This window comes from Ceratotherium simum, chromosome 2 (assembly GCF_057802395.1).
Source record: "Ceratotherium simum simum isolate JZ-2026a chromosome 2, ASM5780239v1, whole genome shotgun sequence".
Lineage (NCBI taxonomy): Eukaryota > Metazoa > Chordata > Mammalia > Perissodactyla > Rhinocerotidae > Ceratotherium > Ceratotherium simum.
In genome coordinates this window covers 95,882,042-95,903,537 of record NC_141901.1, presented here as the reverse complement: position 1 = coordinate 95,903,537, position 21,496 = coordinate 95,882,042, and the positions used below count along the sequence as shown (strand labels likewise).

Below are 21,496 nucleotides of genomic sequence, written 5' to 3'. Positions count from 1 at the left end.
GGCGGGAGCGCCGGCGGCGGGCCAGGGTCCCGCACCCCCGGAGAGGGGAGGCGCGCGCCCGGGGCCACAGACGCCCCCGCCCACAGCCCGCCCGGATCCCGCCAGCTCTCCCCCGCGGAGACGGAGACGCAGAGGCGGACGGCGGCCAAGACCCCGGCACAGGCCGGCGGTCAAGGTCCGGGGCGGCGGCGTCAGCCCGCAGCCCGCGGTATAAACAGGATGTCGGCGCGTCCCGGGCTTGTTTATGAGAACTCGGCGCGCTCGGGGGAGGGGGCGGCGGCGCGCACCCTTGCCCTGGGCCCGCGCCCCCCGGCCCCCCGCCGCGCCGCTGGAAATCCCCGCCGGCCCGCCCCCGCGCGCCCGCCGGCGGCCGCGTCCCTCAGCGCGCCCCGGCCCCCGCGCGCCCGGCCGCGCAGCCTCCCGCCGCCCCGGGGCCGCTCACCACTTCCGCGTGCGCCGCCCGGGGCTCCGCGTCGCCGCGCCGCTCGGCTCCGCCGCCCGCTCGCTGGCGGCCAGCCCCGCGGGCCCCGCGTGCGCGCGCGGGCTGAGGAGGGGGCGCGGGTGGGCCACCCGGGCTGCCGCAGGCCCGCGCTGTCTGCCGCTGCTGGCTACTCGGCGGCCGCCGCGGCCTGCGCTCGGCGACGCCCCGCCCCCTGCCCCGCGGCCGGCCCGCCCCGGCCCGCCCCGTGACGTCACGAGCGGCGGCCCGGAAAGGGGCGGGGCGGCGGGGGCGGCCGTGGAGGCGGCCGTGGCGGCGGCGGGGGCGCGGTCTCCGCGCCCGACCCGGCGCCGCCTCCTCCCCGCCCCGCCCCCATCCGGCCCCGCTCACGCCCCCGCCCCGCCCTCCCGTAACTCCCCTCCTTCACCTCGTCTTCTAAAAACACCAGTCTACGGATGAGAGGTCCGCCAGCGCGGGAAGTAAAAGGGCCGGACTTGGCCGTAGGTTGACCCCTCCCAAATTGTGGTATCCCGCGCCACGTCCTCCGCCCCTGTTCTGACTGAGCAGGGGGCGATCTTCTGGACCCCCCGGACTAACAGGGACTTAAGAAATAAACCTTCCCCCGTTGACAAGTTCCTTGAGATCCAACCCATTGAGTCTTTAAAGAGCTCTTTTAAATTTCGAAAAAAGAAAAAAAAAACACTTCTTTATAATAGCAGTAAGAACTAACATTTGTTGATACCTCATGTGTATCCAGCACTTTTCATCTTTTACTGATAATGGTCAGCCTGCTGCAGCTCAGGTCACTGTGGACTGAGGCTGCCCCAGCTGCCCTGACTCTGCTCACCCTGCTAGAGGGTTCCTGATGACTTAGGGGGTGACTGCAACTTACCTCATACTGAGCAGGAAGTGCTGGCTGTGGTACCTGGTGAGTGAAAAGAGCATTCAAATCTAGAGTCCTGGATTTTAGGACTGGCTCCCACCATTAACCACCTGGGACACCCTAAACAATTTGCAGTTTACATATTAAAGATGAGGGATAGACTACAGGATCTCCAAAGGGCCTTCTGGAAGGAGACAGAAGAGCTAGCAGAGAAGACAGGAGAATCACACAGGGAGGGTCGTGGCCCAGCTGCCTGTGTTGTGGGTTTTGGTGTGCACCTCTTGCCTCACCTGGCACTCAGGGCTGTTTGCATCATTTTCTTCACCTGTTAAATTCAGCTAATATCTTCCCTATAGGGATTATGCTGAAGTTGAACTAAGATAAGGCAGGCCTGGCACATGTGGTGAAATTGGTAAGTAATGGTGATTTTTATTGAGCTATGCCTTAAAGAACAGGTGGGAGTGACGTGCATGGAGACAGAAACATGAAAGAACCACGTTTCAGGTAAGGCAAAGGATAAAGGAAAAGAGAAGTCAGGAAGGCAGCAATGACTCCGTTGTGCTCAAGAATGAATCTGACTGCTCTGCAGGGCTCCTGATATGGAATAAGGAGAGAGGGCCTTGGTTAGGTTTAGATCCATTTGTCTGTCCCAAGCATTGCACTAGGCGCTGAGGATTCCCAGAAAAAAGACCCAGTTCCCGACCTCTGGATGCTCACAGTGGAGTGGGAGACAGACAAGCAACAATTCGGTGTGATTCATGCTCTTCTAAAAGTGATCACAGAGGACAAGCACCCAACCCCGCCTGAAGAAATCAAGAAAATAAGAAGAAGCTAGAAGCAGCAGACAAATTACAGGAGCAAGGGAGAATGTGGCATATTCAGGCAGTAATAAGTATATGCTGTGTGGCTAGAGAGTAAGAAAAGATGAGTCTTATGCAAAAACTTTTGCCTAAAAGAACTAGTGTGGTTTTGAGGTATTTCAGAAGGTTTTTATTTTAGAAGAATCACTCTAGGGCAGGGCTTCTCAACCTCAGCACTATTGACATTTTGAGCTGGAAAATTCTTTGTTATGAGGGGCTGTTCTATGCATTGTAGGACGTTGAGTGGCATCTCTGTCCTCTACCCACTAGATGCCAGTAGCAATTCCCCTCATTCCTCTTCCACCCCCCAACCCCCCACCTTCCTCCTGGCCCGGTTGTGACAATCAAAAATGTCTTCAGACATTGCCAATGTCCTCTGGGGTCAAAAAATCACCCCCATTGGGAACCACTGATCTAGGGATAATGTGGAAGGCAGATTGGTGGGCAAGGAGATTAATCACAGAGCATTGTAGAGCTGCAGGCTGCAATAAATCTAAGGCAGTGGACTAGGGAGGGATCCTGGGAGGATGTCAAAAGCCTGAGGAGATAGAAAAGACAGTGTGTGGTGACTGATTAGATGTGGGTGCTGAGGCAGAGGGAGGAATCTCACATGACTCCAAACTTTTCTGAATTAGTTGACAAGTTGACCAAGGATGCCACCAATTAAATTGGATGAGGAATTCAATTTTATGTTTGAGAATAGAAAAATTTCTTAAAGTCACTCCAGAGGGAACATACAGGAGAGACAGGACAGTATAAAAGAAGGAATATACATATGTCCTTCTAACATGTACTATGTGGCATGAAACCTACAAACCTGCCACAAACATTTATGTAAATTGAACTAAACCAAATGTAATGAAGTAGAAGCCTCTTACTAGGAAATTCTCTAAAAAAAATAAAAAACCCCATCCAACCAGCAAACATACACACGTAGGTTTCACACATAAATCTTCATCAAAAGAGCATTTGCTCACCACTCTATTTCTCTGCAAGCTATTGCCTAGATTACAATGGGAAAATATATTAGAGTCAAACAATGAAGTTTGCCTTTAAAAGTTTGTACTGAACGAAACTAAACTAAAATTCAATTGCACAAATTCCATTGTACATTGGAAACTAGAGAAAATAGATAAAATTGCCCGTAATCTCCCAACCCTAATATAAATGCACTTACCATATTATATATTTTCTTCCAGTTATTTTTTTCACTAGGCATATTTTTAATGTAAGTATAATCATGGTGTACATGTAATTTTGTAAATTGTTCCTTAAACTTATTTTAATTTATAAGCATTTGTCCATATTACTACAAAAGTCTTCATCACTAATGAATTTATTCATGCAAATAATAATTAAATATGTAATATTTAGATAATTATCTTAGGAGAAATTAACAGAAATGGAATTATTAAGTTAAATGGACTGCATATTTTTAGATTGATATTGGCAAGTCACTTTCCAAGAAGTTTCCACAAATTTACACTGCCCTGAAAAATGTACACAATGTCAGGTTCTATAACTACGGACATTATAATTTATTTAATGGTTTATACCTTTAATGTTTTAAAAATGTACCTTGTTGCCTTAATTTTGATTTCCATGATTATTAAGGAAATTAATACTTTTCCATATGCTTTCTCACTAGTTTCTATTTTTCATTTTCCTTTTAGTTTATCAATGTGTGAGCAGGGAGGAGGGGGGAAATACTATTTTCCTTCTTTGCTGCTCTCTGATGAGGTCATAGCATCTTCTATCAATTTGTAATAATGAGACCTTTAATAACGATAGCAATATTTTTTCTGTCATACTTCTGATATGTATTTTTCCAGCATACTGTTTACTCTTAAAAATTATGCTTATAATTGTTTTCCATGTTCTCATAGTCAAGTGTCTTGAATTGTTGTGGGGTTTTGTTTGTTGCTTGTTTGCTTGCACTGGGATTTCATCTGGGATCCTTTAGGAAGTCATCTTCTCTCCTTGGGTGAGATAAACACAAGTCTTTTTTGAGTGCCAACTAGGTGCCAGGCACTGTTCTGCACTGCAAATACAGCAGTGAAATAAGACAGAAAACGCTCCTAGTTGGGGAGGATGGTTGAAAACAAGTAAATGAGTAAATAATTAGAATAATGTCAGATAGTGATACATGCCCAGGGGAAAAAACGGACTTAAGGGATGGAGAGTGAGGGGGAATAGCATAAATGTTCATTGGACATTACTCTAGGTTTTATACAGATACATGTTTTAAATATCCAATATTTAAACCATCTAAAATTTCAATGGATGCTCTGAAGTGTCTAAAGTGCTACTTTTTAAAATCAACACTGCCATTTATGTTAAAAATATAGTATACAATAAATGTTTGCCCCTTATTTAACAATCCCTTTCCCTCATCCCACCATCCAGAAAAAGGAAAGGTAAAATCAAATGTTAAATCTTTTACCTCTGAACTAAACTTAGACAGTAACTGGACAGGTCTTTCCCTGTATGCTCTCTAATCTATTGAATTAGACTCCATCTAAGGTGGGGAGATTATTACCCTTACAAGGAGATCCTTTCCCATTGCTTAGTACCATGAAAACAGTAAGCCATTGAAAATACTTACTCATAATGACAGATTGAAAGTAAGAAAAAAAGAGTCTGATTAAATGTAATGGGAAGGAAAAGGAATGTGTACAATTTTTTATCTAGAAAGAATCGTGTAAAAGTTCAATAGAAATTTGCTAAAAGTATAATTCAGTGGAAGAAAGAAGATGAAAGCAATTGAATCATATAGGTATGACTGTGAAGGCCCAATTTAAAACCTTTTCAGGGCCGGCCCCGTGGCTTAGTGGTTAAGTGTGCGTGCTCCGCTGCTGGCGGCCCCGGGCGCGCACCGACGCACCGCTTCTCCGGCCATGCTGAGGCCGCGTCCCACATACAGCAACTAGAAGGATGTGCAACTATGACATACAACTATCTACTGGGGCTTTGGCGGCAAAAAATAAATAAATAAAATCTTTAAAAAAAATAAAAATAAATAAAACCTTTTCAGACTAAAACTACTGAGGGAACGCAGTCCAAAACTTTGACGCCTCTATCATGCATTTGATACAGTATTGGTACTGCCCTAAAATTATTGCCCTGATTTGAAGAACTTCCGCAGCCCACTCCTGCAAGACATAAGGTTCATCTTCCTCAGATACTTCAACTCTCATAAGATGTCAACTCTGTCCCTCAGCCCAACTGTCCCATAGCTGAGTAGTAAAGGAGACTTTGGAGTAATACAGACTAAGTTAGAATTTCAGCTCAGCTCTGCCACTTACTAGCTGTATACCCCAGGCAAGTTCCTACTTTAATCTTCAGTTTCCTCATATGTAAAATTGGAATCAGACTACCCAGCCCATTTACATCAATAAATGATCATGAAGATTAGGGAAGAAGGTATACACAAACTCACTATTCCAACTGCATTCTGGTGCATGGAATGCACTTAACTAGCTAGGCCCTAGCTAGGGAGCATACATTAGTTTAGGTACGTCAAGATGCAAGAAAGACAGGATTAGATATGCAAGCGATTTATTGGGGAAGTGCCTGTGAAAGGGGAGGGGGCAGGGGAAGGTGAGGAGAGCCTCCAGACCACGATGCAGCTCTGATAATCTGTGGAAGAAGAGAGGAGAAAAGGGAGGATGGGGTAGAAAGAGCACATTTCCAAGAAAGCCTCAGGTAGGCCAGTCAGGCGTCCTCAAGCCAAAGTGGCCACTGCTCACTGGAACTGGCCTGCCCTAGTATGCTTGCCATGCTCAGTTATGGCATGGGAAGCCCAGTCTCCACACAAACGTGGTGGTGGAGGCACAGAGGGACCAGCTGGAACCCTCAGTCATTCTCCCCACAGGAGGAGATCTGAGCAGTGCACTTGCACAGCAGTTACATCCTACCAATGCACTGCTCAGACCCACTTCTACATGCAGGTGCAGAGAGTAGGACTTCCACGGGTCCACGGACCTCTCTTTCTACAGGGAAACAGAGCAGATGGTTAATGCGACACACTAGGGACAAACTTGGAGCCACAACTGGTTCTCATCCTCTCCCTCTTCTGTTCATTCTAAATTCCTTTCATCCTTAGCTAGCTCTTTGGCAGATCCTGGTGAAGTAACCCCCCAAATCTTCATTCCCTAGGGGTCTGAGCCCTTTGCCATCACACCCTTCTCAGGTCAGGAGTGCTATACACATCCAATCATAGTTCCAACGGGGCAACGGAGTACCGGAGAGGCCCACGTGGATCTCCTGGGTTCCACACGTGTTCCTCCCTAGCCTCCTTGTGTAAAAGGAACTCTACCTCCTCTGCTGATGAGGATGGATTCTCCCTGCCACGACGGTGACTTTTTTCCTCTGCTGGTCCTGGGGACAAGGAACCCAAAGGGCCCTGGTGATGCTATAATTCATAGTCCTATAGTTCCATAGGACTCTTGTTGTATCCTCTGGCAAGAGTATACCCTGTCTGCGGCCCAGGATCTCTAACACTTGAAGAGTCCAGAATGTGGCGACAAGAAGGACAAAGTTCCCCAGTGGGTCATTAGGAGTGATGGTAAGCAGCACCACTCCTACTCTGATCCCTTGGTTCCTGGATCCATTTATTCCTCTAATTGTGGACACAGTGTTGTATAGAGTTCTCTGATTTAAAGCATATCCTGCAAGAAGACAACCCAGCCTTTCAGAGGGTTCCCTCTGATGTGTCACTTCAGGTGCCTTTCCAAGGCCTTCCAGCACTCTATGAGGTTGGCTGCTCTGGATGGTGTCGTATGTGATATATATGACCAGAGGACCTCATGGTCATGGGCCCTTCCTTTTTTAGATTTTGTGTAGTGCCTGTGTTGGCTACACACACCCCTTGGGACAGGATGAGCTGTCAACCCTCTCCGCAATCCTGCAGCTCAAGCCCTCTTGGCTGCCCCTCTGACCCTACTGCTTATTATGGTAATTGTGGCCTCTTGGCTTCCAGTAGTTAAGCACTTCCAATTGGTCTCTATTATTTGGGAGGAGCCCCATCATACCCATGGCTATTAAGGAACCCAACTCGGGGACCACTCTCCTACTTTCAGCCCTGGCCTTCAGAAGTGGCCTGCACTTCTTGGTGATGCTGCTACCCCTCTCTGCAGTGCCTTCTGAATGGGCTTGGTGAATGGTGTGTCCTTTGGGCCTCCCATGGAACTTAATCCTCTGCTGGGTCTTCTAGCAGTACAGACTATTTCCATTCTAGCGTGCCCCTTTCCTCAACTTCTTAGTCCTCCCCCTGCCTTCTGCCAGGGCAACTCAGGCTTCTCCCCTTCACTCAGGTCTGGCCATCACCTTTTCCAGGCTTCTAATAGCCATCACATGCCTTGTCCTTCTTTGCCTTGTCCTCTAAGGTTCTTGCTAGGATGTTAGATCCTGTGTCTTGAAAAAGGGCCCTTAGCTATGAGCTCCAGAAATAGTTGTACTTCTCTTGGACAAGGTTACTTTTCACTTATGCAACTGATTGTCTCTCTCCCTTTGATTGTTAGGAAGCTCAGAATCAAATTTGAGTCATATGTGTATTATATAGAGAAACTTATACCATGCACTTTATGTACTACCCTCACAACGGCTTTGTCTTTTCTTTCACTTTTTATTTAGTGATGAAGATCAGTCCTGAGCTAACATCCGTTGCCAATCATCCTCTTTTTGCTGAGGGAGATTAGCCCTGAGCTAACATCTATGCCCATCTTCCTCTATTTTCTATGTGGGATGCCGCCACAGCACGGCTTGATGAGTGGTGCATAGGTCTGTGCCCGGAATCAAACCTGTGAACCCCGGGCCGCCAAAGCCAAGTGCACGAACTTAACCACTATGCCACCAGGCCGGCCCTCTTTCACTTATTTTCACTTCATACAGACTCTTTCACTTGCGTTTACTCAGCACACTCTCTGCCCAGCACTGTGCTAGGTACACTTATATTATCTCACTTAATCTTGACTTCCCTTATTGTGGGATCTTGGGCAAGATACCAAATTTCTATAAGCTTTGATTTCTTCATCTCTAAGTGAAGATAATCATAATGTCCATTCTATAGGGTTATCATGAGGATTAATAATGATAGTTAATATCATTAATTAGGAGACATTCAAATGTTTTTGCCTAAAAAAGCCCAAAACATCTAATTATTTTATAAGATGTCAATGTAGTAATTTCTGAAAAGATAAATATCAGTTTATTATAAAAACACTCAATATACAGAGCAGAATACGTATTACTAATCTTACTTATTATGGCTTTAATCTAATTGAAGGGTTTTGTGGTTCCTGTAATTAACAGCACTACAACAGAATCAATAAAGCTAAGTCATAATGAATTTCCACACAGAAGGGCTCATTTATGGGTTTTTTCTTATATAGGACAAACAAGATGATGGCCCCCTCAGAAGGCAGTGAGCCCAAAGATGCTTTACTTCAGAATGTGTTCTGTTTTACAGGAATATCAGATTGCTCTGGATTGACTTACGAGCTATAATAATGAGGCTTATTCTACCCCAGGGACTTAGTATGCTGCATTAATAATGAAACTACTTTGTGAAGAAATGCTGTTCTGAGAACTAGGCTAGTGCCCTGGAAAGACCACTAGACCAGAAAGCAGGAGACTGGAATGCTAGGTGAGCTCTGCAACAGGAGGAAGACACATAAGGCAGTCTGTTTGGCCTCTCTGAGCTCATGTTTCCCCTGGGTTAGATCACAGGATTTTATGATGCCTGCCAGCATCCAAATTCTGTGCATCTTTATTTTTTAACCTTACAGTATCCATGCAAAAGTTATTGACCAAGAAATTATCTTTGCATTTGAAGTGGAAAGCCTAAATTGCATGCCCCAAAGCAATAGGAAAATAAATTATAACTTAACAAGAATTAGATTTGATTTCTTCCCAAGTTGTAATTTTCTGTTATTCTGGTAGGAGAGCGATATCTAGGAATCACATATTCTCAGAGGTGTATGGCACCCAACAATTCAACTCAATTCAACAATTATTTATTCAGCACTAGTACGTGCCAAGCACGTTTCTGAGAATATGACACAGGACACATATGATCAGTAACAATCAACTGAATACTATGTGTATAGGGTACTATAGGAGGCCCTTAGCAAGGGTGGACGCTCTTCCTGCCCTCAGGGACTGTAGTATATAGTGGAAAAGGCAAGACATCCATCCAAAAAATAAATGGTCAAGTGTCAAATGGCGGATACAGGTAGGAAATGTCATAAGATTTCAGAGACGGGATACATCACTGACAAATCCAGGTGGGCCTCCCAGAGGATGAGATGTGAGCTGGACCTTGAAGGATACTGAAAAACCAAGAGGTGGGAAAGTGTTAGGCCTATTCAGTTGGTATTTATATTCTTCCTAAAATTGTTAAGATCAGGTTTCTTTTTAGGTGTGAAATGCTTTTGTGTTGTCTTCACTCAATTTTAGGTACCATGACAGCAGAACCATGTACAATATATTTGATTCAGCACAGCTGATATTTACAGAGTGCCTACGACACGTCAGGCCCTGCACTGAGTAAGCTTTAGAGGAAAGGGAAAGGTAAAGAAGGAAAGAGAGAGGAACTAGAGATATATCACTCAGAAGTCTGCTGAGGCCCCTTGGCCTCTCAAAGATCTGGGTAAACTTGGTTTGAACCCTAACCCGTTACCTGGCCTGTGGAAGTACACAGCCCTTTCAAGAGCTGGGTAACTTCCAGAGGAACACTTCCACCTCCTGACGTCTAATCTGTTCTGCACAATGTTGAAATGAAACTCTGTCCCTTCCTGACTTTCCCGTCAAAGGCACTCCCACAAAAATGCCTGGGTTTGGTAGCCATCACTGCAGATGTTGGGAGTAGTGGGGTGGAATCGCAGCTCTGCTGCACTGCTAGCTGCTCTCTCCCTTTTCCCTCTGCCCTTCTCCCCTCTTTTGCTCACCTCTCCATCCTGGATTGCCCCCACGAACTCCAAATTCTTCCCATAGTACGGACAGCAAGTTGCCCCTCCTCTAACTTCCAGGTCCCCGAGACTTACCTTTCCACCTCAAGCACTCTGCAAGCTACTCTATTATACCTAATTTTCCAAATTCTCTATCCCCAAGGGGAATTCTGGCGCCAGCTATTGAGAGACAGTGATATTTTCTCCACCTTGTTACAAAGACATAAGTGCACTGGTGACTGTAAGAGAAACCCAAAGTGCAAGCAGGGACAGACAAAGGAGGGAGTGCGGGAAATGGGTCATGAGGGTTTCCGTTGGCCCCTTCTAAGTAGTCTCTCTCTCTTCCTACTTCACACGTTTATTGCCTGCATCGCTCCTTGGAACCTCATCCTCTGCTGCCTCCTATTGCTGTCTCTCTTTCCGTCTGTCCATGTGTTTTATCTCCTTGACCAGAGTTTCCACAGCTCCCGCACGGCAGGCTTTCTCATTCCTCCCCAGAACGCTCACAGGCAGTGGGCCTCCCAGATTGGTCTGCTGAGTCCCAACCTGTGGGAGCTTTGCAATGTGCCTAGCTTCACGATATTCCCCTAAATTTCCCCTAAAAATGCCACATGGCAGGAGTTCGTTTTAATTAAAATGCCTCTAAGAATGTATCGAGTGTTTAATTTGCTTGAGACAGCTAAAGATGTCCACTCATATTACACCAAGGAGGAGCTCGAAAGGACTGACATTACCGAAGGACCCCTAGGGACCAGCCATCTGCTTCAATTCGCACCATCGTCTGTCTTTTGAGGTGAGAGAAGTGGTTTGCCAAAGGTCACACCACTACAGAGCAGGACCTAGAATTTTAACCCAGGACACCTAGCTTCAGAAATCCCATTCTTTTCACTACACTATGTCTCTAATATAATAATGCTCCTTAGAGACATTCAAATTCTCATTATTAGCAAGAAGGACAGTTATTCGCTAGGATACAAACTAAACAAGACCACCCCAATAGTTAGAGTCCTGGAGCAGTAGAAAGAAAATTGACTATGAACTTGAACAAGTGGCTTCACCTTTCTGAGCTTCAGGTTACTTATTTACACACACACAATTTTACAGAGTTGACGTCAACACTAAATTAAATAACATATGTATAAAATACCTGGCAAACAGTATTAAGTGGAATTCCTGCTTCCCTTTACAGAGTGTAAAATGGGAACTGACACTCAGGTCTGACATTCAGCTCAGCTGGGCAGGCGTCTTTTAACTGGGTTAACGCACTACATTCCTTGGGAGGGGCATTAGCTGACTCACACAAAAGCAGAATAATCATTACTCAGCATCACCTAGCAGCAACCACAGTCTTTGGAGGTAAATTGGCATCGCCATCAACGTCCTTCAAAGCCCTTCTCCATAGTAACTACCACTGCCTCCTAAACAAGGTGCTCTCCGATTGTTGCTATCAGCCCAGGTAGGAGGTAAGAGGGTTTAAGGTATGAGCACTATAAAATGTGGGGAACTTTTCGGGGGCCAGCTTGGGGGAATGGAACCACTCTTCCCAGTTCCAAATCTTGCTGGCTTGTGTTTCTAAGATCACAGGCTTGGCAGCGAATCAGAGCTGGGTTTTAGCTCTGTCTATTCCAAATTGTGTGACTTTGAGTACATTACTGTTTTAAATCTCAGTTTTCTTATCTGTAAAATGAGGATGATAATATTTTCAGTCTTCTAAGGTTGTTGTGAAGATTAAGTTAAATAATGAATGTAAACCACTTAGTACAGTATTTGGCATACTGTAAGTCCTAAAGAAATTGGTTATTATTTTATTATTAGCAAAGACCAGGGCCTTGAAATTCTAAGATGCAGGGCAGTAAAAGAGGAAAGGAAAGAAAGGCTCCCTGTTGCTGCAGGATCGAGTCCAATGCCCCAGTCATGGTCTATCATAATCTGGCCCCAAACCTCTGCTTTACCCTATGGTTACCTGCACACACTCTGCAAAACCTCCTCAGCTCCCCCAGCCAAGCAGAAGTCCTCCTTTAGTTTCCCAGAGTACTTTCATATTCTTTGTACTTTCCCTTATCACACTGTGTTCTCACTATTTGTTTGCATATTTATCTCCACTCTACCCTACCCCATCCCAGGCTGTGAGTTTATAGAGAGTAGGGACTACATAGTATCTTTGTATTTGCAGCTACAGGCACTCTGTAAGTCTTGGGTGGATGAATGGATGGACAAATGGATGGATAAGAAACATGGGACAACACAGTGACTTGGTAAAAGGATTAGGACTAGGTGCCCAGGGGACAGGGTAGGATAGTCTTTGTTTGCTTCATAAATCTTCCTAAGCCTGCATCTGAGCAGAAGAGTAGAGGACATGATCTTTGCAGAATTGTTTGCCTGACCAGGGTGGTTGGGCAATCTAAGTGTGCCTTCCAGGGAAGGCATGACTGGCTGGTGACTGCTGGCAGGGCCAATATCAGACAGAACACCTTAGCAACCAGGGAGCCAAGGCAGGATGGTGCCTCTAAGTTTTCCTGCAGCCTTCAAGGTTAATATGTTAAGCAATTAGGAGCAATAAGTCTTTCCAGGTGTGGTCAATTGCCAGCAGGACAAACAGACTTGTGGGCAAGGATCATCCTCCCTGTGATTATGTTCACTGTAAACAATGATGCAAAGTCTAGAGATAGAAAGGCAATAGTCAATGTGATTCCCACAGAAGATAACCCATCTGAGGATAACATTTCAAAGTACCTAGAACATAAAATATTTTAGAGCATAGGGCAATATAGAGGGAGACTATATATCTTGACTCTTCAGGAACTATCCCATTTCCATTTTATTTTACTCTTTTTGTTAGTGGCAACTGAAAATGATAATATTTATTTATTTTTATTTATTTATTTTTTTAATTTTATTTATTTATTTTTCCCCCAAAGCCCCAGGAGATAGTTGTATGTCATAGTTGCACATCCTTCCAGTTGCTGTATGTGGGACGTGGCCTCAGCATGGCCAGAGAAGCAGTGCGTCTGTGCGCGCCCGGGATCCGAACCCGGGCCGCCTGCATCGGAGCGCACGCACTTAACCGCTAAGCCACAGGGCCAGCCCGATAATATTTATTTATTGATCAGTTCTTATGTACTTCATACCTTTCTTAAAAAAAGTGATGTGCTGGAGTCAGCTCCCACTGGCTCACCAGAGCCAATTACGTACATGTCTTCTCAACTCCACATTAGATGATTTCACATTGGCATCTTAAAATCAGCCATGGCAGGGGTACTTATACCATGGAAATTGGCCAACACTACAGATCAAGGTTTCCCACCCCTACATCCTCTGAGGGCTGATTGTTAAACATTTACCAGCACACTACTGGTTTTACGAAGAATGATCCCAATTAGTCCTCCCTGCAGTTCTATTTTACAGATGGGAAAATGAAGTTTAGAGAAGTTAAATTACTAAATAACTTACAAACTTTTTGGCAGCAAAGGCAAAATTAAAATTCACACTATCTGCCTCCAAAGTTTATGCACTTAACCATTTAAAGCTTTGTAACACTTTTTATTTTTAAAAATTTACACCTCAGAAAAAAATGTCTATCTCATAACCTAATTTTAAGATTTCAAAGCCTTAATTAGGTCATCAAAATAGCAGAGTAGGTGGCTCCAAGCTTCTGTCCCCGCATAGAAACATCAAAAAACAAGCAGAAGCTGTCAGAATCAACTTTGTCAGAACTCTGGAAAAAAGTCAAAGGCTCACAGCAACCAAGTGAATGCTGGGTCAGGAAAAAGTCAACTTAAAAGGGGTAGGAAAATTTTGTGGCATTTTTACTTGTCCTTACCCCCACACTCCTGGCTTGCAATAGTCTTGAAGGTAGTGGCCCACATTGTCAGGGTGAGACCCTGGTCCCCAGTTCCAGAAGTATCAGAGCAGACCTTATTTGAAAATTATTGTGTAGGTCTGTTCTAACCTGCCTGGGGCTACCAGAATGATTAGTGCAAGGCACTCATACATGTTGGTCTAACTCAGAACTAACCTGGGTCAGAAAAGCATGGGCATTCTCAAAACACGGTAAGGAGGAGGAGCAATGTCTGGCTAAGCATTGAAGAAGGGACCTAGCACAGAGCCAGTCTGCATGTGGGAGTCCCAGGAGGAGACGAGAGAGTGAAAGGGGCAGAAAGAATATTTTAAGAAATAATAGCTGAAAGCTTCCCAAATTTGATGAAAGATATATAGCTACATACCCCAGAGAGCTCAATGAACTCAACTAGGATAAACTCAACAAGAGCAACACTAAGACACATTATAATCAAACTGTTGAATGAAAAAGACGAAGAGAGAATCTTGAAGGTAGCAAGAGAGATGTGGCTCGCCACATATGAGAGATCCTCAATAACATTAACAGTCAATTTCTCATCAGAAACCATGGAGGTCAGAAGGCAGTCAGATGACATACTAAAAGTGCTGAAAGAAAAATATGGTCAACCAAAAATTCTATATATAGCAAAACTGTCCTTTGAAAATGAGGAAGAAATTACGATATTTCCAGAAAAACAAAAGATGAGGGAGTTTGTGACCACTAGACCTACCCGACAAGAAATGTTAAAGGGAGTCCTTCAGGCTGAAATGAAAGGTCACTAGACAGGAACTCGGAGCCATGTGAAGAAATAAAGATCTCTGGTAAAGGTAACCACATAGGCAAATATAAAGGCCAGTATTATGGTACTTCTGGTTTGTAACTCCACTTTTCACACATAATTTAAAATACAAATTTTGCCTACATAATTTAAAATACAAACTCATAAAAATTTTATTTGGCACACAATGTATAAAGATGTAAATTGTGATAACAATAACAATAACATAAAGGTGGAGGGTGGATGGAGCTACACAGGAGTAGAGTTTTTGTATGCTATTGCAGTTAAGTTGACATAAGTTTAAAATTAGATAGTTATAAGATTAAAGGTAATCCCTATGGTAACGACAAAGGAAATATCTTTAAAAATACACAAAAGAGAATGAGAAGACAGGGGGCTGGCCCGGTGGTGCAAGCAGTTAAGTGCGCGTGCTCCGCTGTGGCGGCCCGGGGTTCACCGATTCGGATCCTGGGCATGCACCGACGCACCACTTGGCAGGCCATGCTGTGGTGGCATCCCATATAAAGTGGAGGAAGATGGGCACGGATGTTAGCCCAGGGTCAGTCTTCCTCAGCAAAAAAAGAGGAGGATTGGCAGATGTTAGTGCAGGGCTGATCTTCCTCACCAAAAAAAAAAAAAAAAGAAAGAAAAGAAAATGAGAAGACAATCAAAATGGTTCACACAAAAAATCAACCAAACACAATAGAAGGCAATAATGGAGGAAATGAAGACAAAAAAGGTATAAGAACCACACAAAACAAATAGAAAAATGGCAGAACTATGTCTTTCCTTATCAGTAATTATATTAAATGTAAATGGATTAAGCTCCCCAATCAGAGGCAGACTGGCAAAACAGGTTTAGAAAAACATGATCCAACTATATGCTGTCTACAAGAGACTCACTTTAGAACCAAAGACACAAATAGGTTGAAAGTGAAAGGATGGGAAAAGATATTCCATGCAAATGGTAACCAACAGAGAGTTGGGGTAGCTATACTAATATCAGAAAAAACAGACTTTAAGTCAAAAACTGTTATAAGAGAAAAAGAAGGACCTTATATATTGATAAAAGGATCAATTCATCAAGAAGATATAACAGTTATAAACACATATGTATCAAATGACAGAGCCCCATAATATATGAAGCAAATACTGACAGAATGAAAGGGACAAGTAAATAGTTGTATAATAATAGTTGGAGATTTCAATACCCCACTTTCAGTAATAGATAGAATATCTAGACATAAGATCAAAAAGGAAATAGAAGATTAAATAACATTATAAATTGAATAGCTCTAACAGACATATACAGAACAGTCCAAACAACAACAGTAGAATACATGTTCTTCTCAAGTGAACATGGAATGTTCTTCTGGATATACCATATGCTAGGCCACAAAACAAGTCTCAATACATTTTAAAAGACTGAAAGCATATGAAGTATCTTCTCTGACAACAATGGAATGAAGCCAGAAATCAAAAACAGAAGGAAAACTGGCATAGGCAAAATTTTCTGAAAATTGAATAACATATTCTTAAACACACAATGGGTCAAAGAAGAAATCACCAGGGAAATTGGAAAATACCTTGAGACAAATGAAAATGAAAACATAACACAACAAAACTTATGGGATGCGGGGAAAGCAGGGCTTAGAGGGAAATTTATAGCTGTAAATGCATACATTAAAAAAGAACAAAGATCTTAAATCAATAACCTAACTATATACCTTCAGGAACTAGAAAAAGAAGAGGAAATTAAATCCAAAGCTGGCAGAAGGAAGGGAATAAAAAAGATTAGAGCAGAGATAAGTGGAATGGAAAATAGAAAAACAGAGGAAATCAACAAAACCAAAAGTTAGTTTTTTAAAAAGATCAACAAAATCGACAAAGCTTTAGCTAAAGTGACAAAGAAAAAAAGAGAAGACATAAATATCTAAAATCAGAAATGAAAGTTGGGGATATTACTACCAACCTTACAGAAATAGAAAGGATTATAAGAGAATACTACGAACAATTGTACGCCAACAAATGATATAACCTAGATGAAATGGACAAATTCCTAGAAATACACAAATTACCTAAACTGACTCAAGAAGAGATAGGAAATCTGAATAGACCTTTAACAATCAAAGAGATTGGATTGCTAATCAAAAACCTCCCAACAAAGAAAAGTCCAAGACCAGATGCCTTCACTGATCAATTCTACCACACCTTTAAAGAATCAGAGAAGGAGGGAAATGGGGAGATATTGGTCAAAGGGTACAAACTTCCAGTTACAAGATTAATAAATTCTGGACATCTAATGTACAGCATGGTGATTATACCTAGTAATACTGTATTATATACTTGAATGTTGCTAAGAGAGTAGATCTTAAACCTTCTCACCACAAAAAAAAAATGGTAGGGGCTGCCCGGTGGCGCAAGCAGTTAAGTGTGTGCACTCCGCTGCGGCGGCCTGGGAACCCCGGGCGCGCACAGACGCACCACTTGGCAAGCCGTGCTGTGGCGGCATCCCATATAAAGTGGAGGAAGATGGGGATGGATGTTAGCCCAGGGCCAGTTTTCCTCAGCAAAAAAAGGAGGATTGGCAGATGTTAGCACAGGGCTGATCTTCCTCAAAAAAAAAAAAAAGAAAGAAAATTAAAAAATTAAAAAAAAAAGAAATGGTAATTATGTGATGGGATGGAGGTGTTAGCTAATGCTATCGTGGTAATCATTTTTCAATAGATAAATTTGTCAAATCAACACATTGTACACCTTAAACTTACACAATGTAATATGTCAATTACAACTCAATACAGCTGGAAATAAGTAAATAAAATAATAATTAAAAAAAAGAATTAACATCAATTCTTCTCAAACTCTTCCAAAAAGTAGAAGAGGAGGGAACACTTCCTAATTCATCCTATGAGGCCATCAATACACTGATACCAAAGGCAGATAAAAACATCACAAGAAAATAAAATTACAGGCCAATATCCCTTATAGATTCAAAAGCCGCAACAAAATACTAGCAAACCAAATCAAACAGCATATTAAAAGCATTATACACCATGACCAAGTGGAATTTATCCAAAGAATGCAAGAGTTGTTCAACATAAGAAAATAAATCAATATAACAAACCATGTTAATAGAATAAAGGTTAAAAAAAAATCACCTCAATTGACACAGAAAAGGTATTTGACAAAATCCAACACTTTTTCATGATAAAAAATACTCAGAACACTAGTAATAAAAGAGAATTATTCCAACATGATAAAGAGAGTTTATGAAAAACCCGCAGCCGACATCATACTCAATAGTAAAAAACTCAAAGCTTTCCGCCTAAGAGCAGGAACTGAGATAGGTAGCTAGGTAGATATGAGGGGGGAGATCATAGTTGGAGACCTTGCTGCATCAGTGAAGTGTCTTGCTGGCATCTAGACAAGATGCAGATAAAGGGGAACTGAGACCCGCCTGGTGCCACCACCGAGCCTGAGAACTTCAACCACAACAGTAAAAGTAACGAGTGCACAAACAACACATACAAAGCCTTCTGCTCTACACCTCTAGGGGACATTGACCTTTCTTTAATTTACATGCAAATTCCATATGCATTAACCCTCCTTCCACAGGGGATGACTGCCAGGAAAGTTCCGGAGGTTCCCCTAGAAGGTCAAGAACTTCCCCTTCCGACGTGTGGGTGGAGGAAAAACCATTATTGGTGGATGACCAGATAATGCTAATCCCTTTCTAAACAGCCCAAATAAAAATAAAACTAACAGAAGACACGGGGCAGATGTGTTCTCTGGCACTGCTCACTCCTCACTTGGAGTGTATATGACCTTTCCTCTAATAAATCTTTGTTTGCTTGCTGTTGCCGTTGTGTCAGTGTCTGAATTCCTCTCTTACACTGACCAAGAACCTGGGTGATTGGATTCTTCACTCCGGTTACAGAACAAGACAAGGACGCCTGCTTTCACCACTGTTATTCAATACTGGAAGTTCTAGTGAGAGCAAGTAGACAAGAAAAAGAAAGAAAGGGGGTACAAATTGGAAGTTAGAAGTAAAACTATCTCTATTGGAAGATGTCATGATCCTATATATAGAAAATCCCACAGAATCCACAAGAAAGCTACTAGAGCTAATGAACAAATTCAGCAAAGTTGCAGTTCACAAGATCAACATACAAAAATCAATTGTGTTTCTATACACCAGCAATGAACAATTCGAAAAGGAAATAAAGTAATGCCACTTACGTTAAAATAACATCAAAAAATATAAAAGACCTAAGAATAAATTTAACCAAGGAGGTGAAATATTGAATATTGAAAGTACTGAAACTGTAAAACATGGTTGAAAGAAATTAAGGAAGACCTAAATAAATGGGAAGACATTCATATTCATGAATTGGAAGACTTAATATTGTTAAGATAGTAATACTACCCAAAGTGATTTATAGATTCAACACAATCTCTATTAAAATTTCAACAGTCTTTTGCAGAAATGGGAAACATAGCCTTAAATTCATAAGGGATTGCAAGGGACCTGGAATAGCCAAAACAATCTTTAAAAAGAAGATCAAGGTTGGAGGACTCACATCTGAATTCAAAACTTACTATAAAGCTACAGTAATCAAAACAGTGTGATACTGGCATAAAGATAGACATTTAGACCAATGTTATAGAATTGAGAGTCCAGAAATAAACCCGTACATCTATGGCCAACTGATTTTCCACAAGGGTGCCAAGTCCATTCAATGGGGAAAGATTAGTCTCTTCAACAGATGGTGCTGGTACAGTGGATTTCCACATACAAAAAAATGAAGTTGGACCCCTACCTCACATCATATACAAAAATTAACTCAAAATGGAACTATTAAACTCTTAGAAGAAAATATAGGGGTAAATCTTGGTGACCTTAGATTTGGCAATGGAGTCTTAGATATAACACCAAAAGCATGAGCAACAAAAGAAAAAAAAATAGATAAATTGGACTTCACGAAAATTAAAAACTTTTGTGCATCAAAGGACGTAATTAAGAAAGTGAAAAGAGGAGGCCCAACTGTCTTGGTGGGGGCAGCAGCCACCACCACAGGGTCCCGCTAAGCACATTGAGCCACCTGGTGCTCTCCCCAGTCTGGTTCCTCTCCAGGCTGCCCAGCTATCCAGCACTGGGCCCCAGCCATCACCCTTGCAAGTCTGGACATCAAGTATCCACTGTGGCTCATCGACAAGGAGATCATCAGCCATAACGCCCAGTGGTTCTACTTTGCCCTGCTGTGGCCCCATCACATCCTGGGCCTCCTCATTGTCCAGCACATCTACTTTTTGCCTCAAATCCATGAAAACCTGGTCATTCGACCCAACACACCTGTCTCCAGCCATGACGACAAGGGCTCAAGGTTTACTTTAAAGATACCCGTCACAAGCTTCCCACTGGAGGGAAAGATGTGCCAGTATACCTGGAAAACATGAAGATTGGAGACATCATTGAGTCTCAGGGCCCAAATGGGCTGCTAGTCTACCAGGGCAAAGGAAAGTTTGCCATCTGTCCAGATGAGAAATCCAACTCCACGGTCAAGACTGTGAAGTCTGTGGCACGATCACGGGAGGAATGGCCATCCCTTGGAGGCTGCAGGTGACCCATGCCATCCTGAAGAACATGGACGACCATACTGTGTGCCAATTGCTGTTTGCCAGTCAGACCAAGAAGGACATCCTGCTGTGGCTGGAGCTGGAGGAACTGAAGAACAAACATTCCACTTGCTTCAAGCTCTGGTACGTGGTGGACCGAGCCCCTGAAGCCTGGGACTACAGCTAGGCCTTTGTCAACAAGGACATGACAGGGACCACCTTCTGCCCCCGGAGGAGGAGCCACAGTTGCCCCCGCCCACGACGGAGTGGTGTGCCCGCCTGCCCAGCCTGGGCGACTCCCAGGGCCGAAGCTTCACCTTCCAATGGTGCACGCCCCACACGCACCCCCAAACACTCACCGCACCTGTCCGTACCCAGTCCTCTCCGCACACTGTTCTTTAACACTGCGGCCGGGTCCAGCCTGTCCTGCCCGTGCCCTGCAGTCACCCAGCTCGGCTGACCTGAGGGGTCCCCTTGGGAGCAGAGTTCTGTTTCAGGCAGGCCACAGCTGGCCACCCTCAGGGTGAGTTCCTATCCGGCTCCCACTCTGTTCTGGCCCTGTCCTCATGACTCTTCATCTCTTCCTCAGTCAACCCTCCCGCCTTCTCCCTCCCTGATACCGGGCTGAGGCTGCCAGCACTTTGCTCCATGCCTCTCCCTGCAGCGACCACAGTCTGGAAATAAACATAAATGTCCAGGCAGCCCAGAGCTGCAGGGGCCAGTGGCCGCCCCAGCCATGGTCCTGAGACCTTTGCCTGCCACCCCTCACTGTCTGCCTCAGAGCCACCTTGAGGCCACAGCAGCATCTGACACTACAGGAGACACTAACACCAAAAAGTTGCTGCAGGGAGGGCTGCTGGGAGTGAAGCTGCCTCCCACCCAGGGCCCAGGCTGTTCCGGTGAAGAGGGTGCTGGCCGAGGGCCCCTCAGGCTGGCACCTGGGCCATCCTGAAACCCCAGCGTTTTCCGCTAACACACCCAAACATTCAGGCAGCCCTGGAAGTTCCAAGCTGTCAACTTGGCAGAGTGGGATCTACCACTGGGAGGGGGTGCTGAAGAGGGGGACCTGGGCTTCTGGCTGGGGGCCAGCCCTGAGGGCAGAGCTCTACCCCCTCCTCCTGCCTTGGCCCCCA

The 21,496-nt window shown here is 44.1% G+C and overlaps 1 pseudogene; it reads left to right on the top strand.

The window, feature by feature from the left end:
• Positions 1-219: 219 nt before the first annotated feature.
• On the top strand, positions 220-20,765 carry LOC101394227 (NADH-cytochrome b5 reductase 3 pseudogene; annotated as a pseudogene).
• Positions 20,766-21,496: the final 731 nt, after the last annotated feature.